We start from the raw sequence: 11107 nt of genomic DNA on the forward strand, positions 1-11107 counted from the left end.
TTGACACATTGACACATTGTTTTACTGGAATAGTGAGAAGGACTAGGATTATTAGGAAGCCACCTGAGTTCTATCTGAAGAGCCCGTCGTAGGAGAGAGCCACCTGCAGAAGGTTCCCTGAGCCCACATGGGTGCTGTGGCACTCACATGCACACACAGTAATAAAAGCTTTTATTAGTTCAAGGAATTTTGCAGAAAAGAAGTAGGCTCGAATGGAAGTTTTTATTATTTCGTTTAAGTGGGGATTCTATGTGGTTATATGAAAAGTAAAGGGGATGAGATGGGGAGACAAAAAACACATGACAATGAAAAACAGCTCAAGTGCTGGGCATGGTGACTCGTGACTTTAATCCCAGGACTCAGGAGGAAGAGGCAGGCAGATCTCTGTGGGTTAGAGGACACATTGTGAGACCCAGGTCAACCAGGGCTACATGTTGAGATCCTGTCTCAGAAATAGGAAAAAAGAAAGAAAAGCAACATAACATACTGGTGGGACGAGTGGGTTCACTATTGGACATAGGTAGAATCAGGGCCAAGGGCAGGCCTGACAAGAACAGAGGAAGGAGATACAAAGTGTAAGGCCCATGCATGGAAAGAATCTGGAAGTGGAAGTGTAGCTCATTGGAGCCCATGTGTAAGGATCTGGATTCTGTCCCCAATACTAGAAAAGCAAAAGATAACCACCCCCATCTTGTCCTGTAGCTTCTGAAAAAGCTACCAAACCTACTGAGTGGTGTGGCCATCCAATAGGGTGCAGAGGCCTGATGTTTTCTGCCAGAGAACTCATGGAAAGTGATGAAGACAGACGGGTGACAGCAGGCCATTTGCTTACGCCGTGTTAAGAGAAAAGTGAAAGACCCCTGAGTCATGTCTTCAGAGTGCTTGTACCTCTTCCACATTTGTTAGAAGGGCTTTAGGTCTCTCGTTGGTTGACAATCAGTTCATGCTTATTAATACCAGTCCTTAGGATTGATTTTATTTCATTCTACTCTTTGTTTCATAAATTTCATAAATGGATTTATTCATATCATCTTTTAAAACTTATAGCATATTTATTATAGCTATTTTGAAATCCCTGTCTTAGGTTTTGGCTACATTGCATTTCTCAGGATCTACTGTAGTAGATAAAATAGAGATAAAATGTCCTGGCTGTTATTGTGATCCTACACAAAGCCCAGGTATACAGACATATGGGTCCAGGCTGATTGTAATTCCAGATGCTGATATCTGCTCTCCTGTTTCTTAGGTGGTGTTCAATTCCTTGGTTTCTGTTGCCATCTCTGTTTCTTAGAGTACGGTGGCGGTGGGCTGTCTGCTTCTGAGACACTGCCAGAGGAGGCCACTAGGGATCCCTAGGTAGACCATTTTTCCGATTCTCTGGCCAGTGTAGCAGCTAAATACTTTGAAACAAAGCACATGAAATGAATGCCATAGCTGAACTCACTCAGGATGTTCAACCCTAAAGTGGAAAGGACTCCATCAATAGAGAATGGAAGATACTCTTTTTTATTCCTTGATTTTCATAATAGATCTCTAAAATATTTGTTGAAAAAAAGTCCAAAGAATCCCCTCATCTTCAGCCAAATTTTCCAAATCTTGCTTTACCCTTCACCTGTATATATGGACACATGTGTGCACACAAATTTTCCCAACCTGCTAACAAGTTATAGCTTTGATGTCCCCTTGCCCCTCAACCGTGCACTGTGTATAATCACAGTTATAATTATCAAAGTCAGAGATCTAACAGTGGTATAATCATGTAAACTTCAGGCTTCCTCAGAATTTCCTGATTGTTGTAGTAATAGCCTTTATAGGAAACACAATCCAAATGGTGCCTTGCCATCCATTGTTGCATTTTGCTGATGTCCTTTGTCATGGTATTGACACATGGAGCAATACAGAACTTGATTTCTCAGATGTGCACCAGCATGGGTTTCATGTTTATCCATGCAGAGCTTCAGGCAGTGGTTTTCGTTACGAATTCCACAGGAGTGCTTGCACGTCCTTTTGAATGTATGTTAGCTATGGATGTTGATGTTTCCTGACATTCAGGATCTGAGAAAACATCAGCTCCTTGGAGTCCCTGGAGACGGGGTTGGTGCTCTCAATCAGACCCCAGATGCTTTTCTTTTTAAGGTTTATACATGTGTCCCTGAGTATATGTTTGTATTATAGTGTATGTACCGTGTGTGCAAGTGCTCACAAAAGGCCAGAAGAGGTGTCAGGGCCCCTGGAACTGGGATTACAAAGGTCACATTTGAGAGCAATTTCTAAATATGTTATTTTAATAAGACATTTGTTTTAAATAAGAAAACCTACTTTTTATGTTACTATTTCTTTTGTAACTGATGACTAATAATATAAACTGACCTTTTTTATACACATTTAATCAAGTGGAATGTGGACTTAATGAGAAAACCGAATGAGTATGGGGCTGATATGAAGCAGACTTTCATAATGTTGGTATTACCATTGTGACAGTTTTTAACTCCTTTCTGTGGTGTGTGTGTGTGGGGGGGTGTATGTGAGTGTGTGTGTGTGTGGGTGGGTGGGTGGGTGGGTGTGTGGGTAGGTGGGTGGGTGTGGGTGTGTGTGGGTGTGGGGTGTGTGTGTGTGTGTGTGTGTGAGTGTGTGGGGTGTATGTGAGTGTGGGTGTGGGTGTGGGTGTGTGGGTAGGTGGGTGGGTGTGGGTGTGTGTGGGTGTGGGGGTGTATGTGAGTGTGTGTGTGAGTGTGGGTGTGGGTGTGTGTGTGCATGCACGCTCCCACAGGCCCTGACATTGTCCACAGCATATGTATTCAGGAGGTTAGATTCAAGTCATCAGACATCATGGGAAGTACACTTACCTGCTGAGCTATCTCTCCAGTCCACGACTGCAGTTATATGTAAAGGCATGCGAGCTTGTGAGTCTCTCTTACTCCAGAACCTCCCTAGCTTATTTTCATTTCCTCCTGAGCTAGCAACACTACACCAGACACTTGACATTCCAGGGTTCTGTTTGTTTAAAGCAGCATCAAACTCATAGTCTGCCTCTTAAAATATGAACCATTTGGAACACAAAGATATTTAAACAGAGAAGAGCACTTGCTGCTTTTGCATTTGGTTCCCAGCACCCACATGGCAGCTAACAACCAACAACCATCTCAAAGTCTGTAACTTCAATTCCAAGGATTCTGACCACCCTCTTGCAGTTTTCTTGGGCAATGCACACACACACACACACACACACACACACACACACACACACACACAAAGAGGGGGGGGGTAAAAACATGCATACAAATAACATTTTTAAAAATGAGAACCACTTCAAATACATCAGTTTACTATCAGAGTGCAGTGCCGAACCCACATGTAGGTCCCATCTTATTTATACTTTGCAAGCATCAATGTCTACAATGTCTAACTTTATAAAAACAACCAATGCAAAGCAGAGCATTTCTTGCTTACAGAGAGCAAGACTGACATGTATTCCCTTGGTGTGGAAGAGTGATACATGACAGGGGTCAAGCCACAGATATGTGAGCTGGATTGCCTGGGCTTGAATCTAATCTCAATCCCTGTGACTGTAGCAATTCTTTCATCACTATGTGGTATCCTCCCACCCAGAAGCACACATATTTTGGAAAGAAGAACAAGTGAATAAGTGCTGAAAACCCATCACCAAATCATTTCAGTAAGTGATTCCTACTGATTGAACTGATTAGCTCAGTAAGTGCTCAGGTCCTGTTACATACACTGTCAAAGTCTAAATGGCTTTAAAAATCCATTGCATTTTTATATTTGTATGAGTGGCATTTCTTCATGCACAAGTATGAATGGCACCAAGTTTCCAAAGGGGTCAGAGGAGAGTATTGGATGCCATGGAAGTAAAATTACAAATGGTTGTGGATCCCCATCTGTGGGTGCTGGGAATCAAAACCTGGGTCCCACCATGATCTTCAGTGTTTCTGATGTGAACTTACCCAGCAAGATTAAAGAACTAAGATCCAGGCATGGCTTTATTTCCCACTCAAGTTATGTACTGTGTGCTTGCTTTCACTATTTAATTGATAATAAACACAAGCGTGATCTTATGCTGGTAATATAATGTGGGAGACATTTCAGACGCTCACACAGTAGAGGAGATAGGACACAAACAATTGTGACAAGGGTATTCATGTACCAAGCAACAACTCTGTCATCTATAGCAAGCATATTTCTATGGGTTCTTTGGTTATTTCTTTCTTCTTGAAAGGATGACATAAACCCAATTTTTCTTCATTTAAAAACCAGTCCTGATTTTAAAAAGAAGGCCATAAGGCACCAGATCCAGGAAGAGACCATAAGTCCCAGGAACTAGGCCATAAGGCACCAGATCCAGAAACAGACCATAAAATCCAGAAACAAGGTCATAAAAACCCCCTGCCAAAGAAGAGTTGAGACAACCACAAAAATGAGGAAATATCTTATCTCAGAATGGTCCATCTGTACTGGGCACCCCATCTCATCCTATGGTTAAATGTTCATGGCATAGGAATGTAAACCACTGGCCACCTGTGACCCCCCTAGGACCTACCAATGCAATTTTAGATTAATCCTTCTGGAGGGTCTCCCCAGTTCCTTATAAGAACGCCCGTACAACTTTGGGTTTGCCATTTTGGAGAATGATTGACCTCCCCACGTGCTGGTTGTTTCTGCAGAATAAACACCCTCTGTCTTTGCATATTATCTGAGTCTGGGGTCTTCCTTCAGCGACTTTCAGACCCTTACAATTCAATTAAACATCAATGACTAAATTATTTTCCCTTGAGTTCCTGTTTCAACTTTACATTGCCTCTCAACTATTAGTGTGAATCAATCCACTTTCATACTAAAAGTTTCATTTCTCTATGATTTTGTATGATTTATTTTAGTTTGAACTCCCTACAGAGTTTTCAAGTAGCGCGCTCTATGATCCGCATTCTGCTGTATTTGTCCTTTGAACAGTGCACTATACATGGATGCTGAATAAACACCCATCTTTTTGTCTTAGTAAGTATACTATACTAGAAGCAAAAGTTAGCTGCACAACAAAATCTAAATAGGCTTCTTTGCCATTTAAAATATGCAAAGATTATTAAATTCACTTTGCCTCTCTGCCCTGGAAGAAGATTCACACAGGTAGAAGAATGAATGGGAGACAGCAGTAAGGATAATTTTATAAGAAGCTAAAAGGTAGACGAGAGCTGTGGCTCAGTGGTTGAGTACTTGCTAGCATGTACAAGGCCTTGTGATTGCTCCCTGGTGCCACAAAATAAAATAAACAAAAATCTGCAGGCACCTGTCTTCCCTTTGAGCCTCACCTACTCCCAAGATACATGCACCTCCCAAGCTTGCTGTCTAGCAAAGACCTCCAGCTAAGCACTTTAGCCAGGTAAGCACTGTGAAAACTTGACAGAAAGAAAATTCAGGAAGATGAAGTAGTGATACAAATAGGAGGAATGGATTGGGAAAAAGTAGGAAGTGTGAGCAGGATAGAAGACGGGGAAGCTCCCATGATGTTTCCTGGTTACATGTATAAAAATACCTGTTCACCCAAACAGAATATCAAAAGACCAATTACATTATTCCATCCAAGTCTATCTTGGTGAACCAGTGACTTTAATGGAGTTACTTGCAGTGTGGATGTCTTAGTCAGCTAAATTACAAAAAAAAAAAAAAAAAGAAAAAAGAAAAAAGAAAAAAAAAAAAAGCTTGCCCCTCCTACCTTCTATGTGCTCTAGCGCTGCTTCAAGAACATATGCAGCTAGGACAGGGCTAAATGCAACTGGAAATGGGCTGCTAGCATCTAAAGTGAGGGTCTACTGCCCATTCACCCTCTCTCCCTTGACTACAGAATGTTAATGGGCTTGAGTGTTTCCAGTGAGTAACCCCAGCTGCTGTAATTTCAAGGTCACACAAAGGCTGTGCTATGCCTACAGGCCAACATTCCACTATCGGCAGGAGCTCTGTTGAGGTTTGCTGTTTTGCTATGTATTGTAATGTTAAATATTGGCCCTCAAGGCCTGGTTGCCCCCAGGGATGAGAGAGTCTGCTTGTACCCAAGTGACATATCCAGGGAACCTATGTAACCTTGCCCTCCAAGTTAGCCTTGGTTGGTAAATAAAGATGCCAACAGCCTGTATCTGGGTAGGAAGTAAGTGGAGGTTTGTTTACCAGGCTTGGGGTCTAAGGAAGGTGAACAGGTGGAAAGAGGAGAAGACACCAATGGAGTAAGAATCTTAAAAATGTGGCCATGAGGGCTAGCCAATTGGAGGTAGGAGCACTCCAGACTGGCACATAGCAAATCATATTGTGAGATTGTTGGCAGGAAAGTAGATATAATATCGTAGAGGATAAGACATTTGCCCAGCTCTAGTGCATTAAAAGAGTATTCTAAATATAAAAGTTGTGTGTCTTTTATCTGGGAACTGAATAACCAAAATCAGACTAGAACCTACAACCCCATAGAGATTAAATACATTCAAGAGAGCTTACCTAGCCAGATATAGGAATGAGGCATCTCAGTGGTAGAGAGCATGCTTAGTGTGCACCAGGCCCTGAGCTGCACCCTCAGAACTCAGTCAGTGGTGGAGCTAGGTTCAATAAGAAGAAAAAAAAAAAAAAAAAAAAAAAAAAACGGAGTTTGGAGATAATAATGAAAGAAGAGCTACTGGGAGGTTTCTGGAATTGAGTCCAAGGATGTAGAGAGCAGGAATAGCTGGCAAGTGGTAAAGATGAGGGCAAGCAGTGACCAAGGAGAAAAGACAGGCAAGGAGCCACAGCAGCTGCCGACATTTCCAGGTAGTGCAATGCCAGCCCTTTCCTAAATAAGGCAATGAATCCCATAGGCTCATGGTTTTTTCAATACCATATTACAGGGCTGGGATGTTAAATCATTCTCTCTGTCTTACACACACACACACACACAGAGAGAGAGAGAGAGAGAGAGAGAGAGAGAGAGAGAGAGAGAGAGACAGAGACAGAGAGACAGAGAGACAGAGAGACAGAGACAGACAGAGACAGACAGAGACAGAGACAGAGAGACAGAGACAGAAAGAGAACCCTAGCACAGTTACATATTGTGGGTATAAATAATTAACTAGAAAGTCTTGGCATTTATTACTTGTCAACCCCAGTCTTCATTTGCACATTAAGACTGTTTGCTTAAAAGATTCATTCTTGAGTTACATGAAAAAAAATTAAGAAACTAAAAGCAAATATGTATACAATGGCATGGCTATTAAAACTTTTTAAAAATTTTTGTTTCAAAATATAGACATACCTAAATGTTGACAAAATCTCATGAAAATAGAAAAGTGTTGGGACTGACCTTGTACACCTGCACACAATGTGGGCCTTCGTAATTACTTCCTTTAATGTTCTAAAGTTGGCTTCAGTATTCTTTAGAAACCAAACTCCAAAGAGAATTTCCTGTTTGTGTTTGATAAACTTTACACAAAAGAAAAACATGCCATATGCATTAGATAGTCTTCAGGAGATACTAAGTGAGAAGGTGGGTGTGACTTTCCATCGAATCTCGAAGTAGGAAGGAATTGATGAAGCTAAATCTTACAACATTAGAGTGAAGGTCAGGGATGATTTTGACTAGAGCTAGTGATGACTGGCACCATAGAGATTTGCTCAAAACAATTAGAACCATTCTTACTCTTTCCTTTTTTTTTTTAAAGTCTCCAAATACTCTAAGGAATAGATTTACTCACTCTTCAAGTTGACTTATCCAGAACGTAATTGAGCTCATCTGGCTTTGGCGATGAGTCTAACCAAGCATTCAGCACCTCCATGATACCCAGAGACTGCCCAAGACATTCTTAGCACACAGATGAAATGTCAGGACCAGATGCATCACCCTATGGCAAGGTTGCTAGGAAGAATTACAAGTCATGCCCTTTGTCCTCAGGAAAATTTGAGCAGGGTGAGGAGGGATATTCTAGAGGGCAGTGGATGGTGATGACATTGCTGACCACACAGAAGATAAAATGGACAGTTTCTCTACGTAATAAAACCAGAAATTCAGAAATTATAATTTTAGATTTACATATTTCTTAGGATTTAAAAGTTCTGTCACAGATTCCAAGATTATACAAATACTAATGGTGCTCACCAATTTTAGAATCATTGTGTTCTGAAGTAAGACTTAAACTTGGCACCTCAGGCCACGTGTGCTGGTTACTCCTGTTGGTTAAAGCAGGCTGGTCATGAACACCAAGCTAGAGCAATACCAGGTAAGTAGGGCAGTAACTGATAATAGAAACAGCCCCAACCCAGACCACCCTACAAATGAATGCTAAGTAACAAGCAGGCAGGGTGAGGACCCCTTCAGAAGCAAAGAGTGGATACCCTGAATGGGACAGTAGGCTAAGATTTGCTTAAGAGCCGTTTGTTCCAAGAGGGTAAGTTGGGCTGCAAGGGGTGGATTGGATGGTAGGTAATTGTTTTTGTTTGTTTGCTTGCTTGCTTGCTGTAGCAGTTTGAATAGGTTTGGCCCCCATAGAATATTTTTGGCCCAGGAAATGGCATTTTTTGGAAGTGTTGCCTTGTTGGAGTAGGCATGACCTTGTTGGAGGAAGTGAATCATTGTGGGGGTAGACATTGAAGCTCCACCCAGTGAGGAAGAGACTCTCTTCCTGGCTGCCTACAGAAGAGACAATCTCTCTTGGTTACTTTCAGATCAAAATGCAAAACTCTCAGCTCCGTCTCTGGCATCAAGTCTGCCTGGATGCTGCCATACTTCCTACCATGATGATAATGGACGGAACCTCTGAAAATGTAAGCTAGCCTCAACTAAATGTTGTCCTTAATAAGAGTTGTCTTGGTCATGGCATCTCTTCACAACAATAAAACCTAAACTAAGATGTCTGCCAGCTTGCTTGCTTGCTTGCTTGCTTGCTTGCTTGCTTGCTTGCTTGCTTGCTTGCTTGTGTTATTGATTGATAGCCTTGGGCCTTTGCTCACTTTTCATGTGCATATTCTTTCCCATGAGGCACCTGATTTTAATCATGATCATGCTATGTATAAGGTAATAATAGGCATTATTTTTATAAAGGTTCACTAACAGGACACAGTTTTCCATACTACACTAAAGTACCCAAAACTAGCTAGTCTGAACTGGCCAGCTGTCTCCAGTTTCCAGATACATTCCGGGATGTGTTTGACCAAAATGGAGTTACTATGGGATTCTAAATGTTATTAGGAAAGAATGACCAGTAACTGAACTCAAGGAGAGGTTTCCATGCAGCTCAGTGCAGGTGGAGGTCCCAGATGCTAGGAAGGAATATGTGTGTAGCTCAAGCAAAGCAGGATCACAGGTTGCTTTACCCTACCATGGAACGATGCTGCTCCCAGTCAGGGTGGATCTTCCCACCTCAGCTAATCTAATAAAGAAAATTACAGAAATATCCACTGGTTTGTGTTCTGAATGACTCTAGATACTAACAAGTTGACAATATTAACTATCACACAGGAAGATTAACTCAAAAATGAGCTAGTAAAGACCATAAGAGACATAGATGCTATGTTGGGCAGTTATTGGTGTTATTGGCCAAGAACTTCTAGTTCTGTGATCTTTTGGTATTTCCTGCCTTTTGTGATAGGGTGCTATCATACAATACTGTAACCACTATGTAGGGAGTAGAAGTGACAAGTGTGTCAGTTTTCTACAACAAAGACACAATGCTGCAGATAATCAAATTAAAGGATGGTTTTGGCTCATGGTTGCCTTGCAAACACATCACGTGGGAGAGATTGCCAGAGTGAGCTACTCACTTGAGATGCTGTAAAGGAAGAGAGGAGGAAGATGAACGCATGTCAACATCTTCACAATGGACATAGCCCTGACAGCCTAACCTCCTCCATTATACTCCACCTGCCAAAGGCTCCACCTTCTCTCAGCAGCATAATGTGTTAAAGACCAAGATTTTAGCACATGGGCCTTTGAGACACACTTATACAAACCCAGAAAATGTGTAAGTTCCTGGCCAGGGCAAGTACTTTAAAGTTTTTTCCATCATCTGTCAAGACTGCATCAGCTTGAGCCACTGAGTCTCTAAACATGAGTGGTCTTGCTGCTGCTGTGCAATGGAAATATAATGTAAACCACAACCAGGTGGTGAGGTTTAGTCTGCTGAGATCTGTGAGCTCTGTGAGTTTAACCTGACTCACCCAGGAAAGTGTGGAAAACTTTGTAGTTGCTTCTTTTTCCTCTGAATATCTTTTATTGGACTTTGGTGAGCTACAGGAAGGCTGACTGGGAAATATTGTTCTAAATGGAAGCATCTATTAGTATGCTGAAAGCTAAGATGAATTAAAGGAAATACTTTAAATCTCTGAAGGAGACTTACCAGACTAGGTGACTCAGATTCTGTGCTCAAAACAGGATTGGGAAAATGGAGTTTTGCAATTTAAGCTTACAGGAAAATGATGCTAAACATTAAGTGAAAAGACTGCAGATGGTAGCTTTAGAAAAAGGCACTCATAAAAAAGGGGGCACCCTGTTTAAAGCTGGGCATGATGGCATATCCTTGCAATCCCAGCACACAGGAGACTGCACTAGAATAGCTGAGGGTCCAAGGCTGGCCTGGGCTTTCAGTGTAAGACAGTGTTTCAAAGAAAAGGAAGGAAGCTTGTGTAGCGTCTCTAGCTGTTCTAAGCCCTGTCTACACTGTCTACACTGTTGTCTACACTGTCTACAGTGTCTACACTGTTGTCTACACTGTCGTCTCCACTGTTGTCTATACTGTCTACACTATCTACACTGTCTACACTGTCTCTACACTGTCTACACTGTTGTCTACATTGTCTACACTGTCTACACTGTTGTCTACACTGTTGTCTACACTGTTGTCTATACTGTTGTCTACACTGTCTACACTGTTGTCTACACTGTCGTCTACACTGTCATCTACACTGTTGTCTATACTGTCTACACTGTCTCTACACTGTCTACACTGTCTACACTGTTGTCTACACTGTCTACACTGTGTCTACACTGTCTCTACACTGTCTACACTGTTTCTAACCTTCTCAATTCCGTGACCCTTTAATAAATCCCTCGGTTTGTGGTGAACCACGCCATACATTTATTTTT

Source organism: Arvicanthis niloticus, chromosome 4 (assembly GCF_011762505.2).
Source record: "Arvicanthis niloticus isolate mArvNil1 chromosome 4, mArvNil1.pat.X, whole genome shotgun sequence".
NCBI classification, from domain to species: domain Eukaryota; kingdom Metazoa; phylum Chordata; class Mammalia; order Rodentia; family Muridae; genus Arvicanthis; species Arvicanthis niloticus.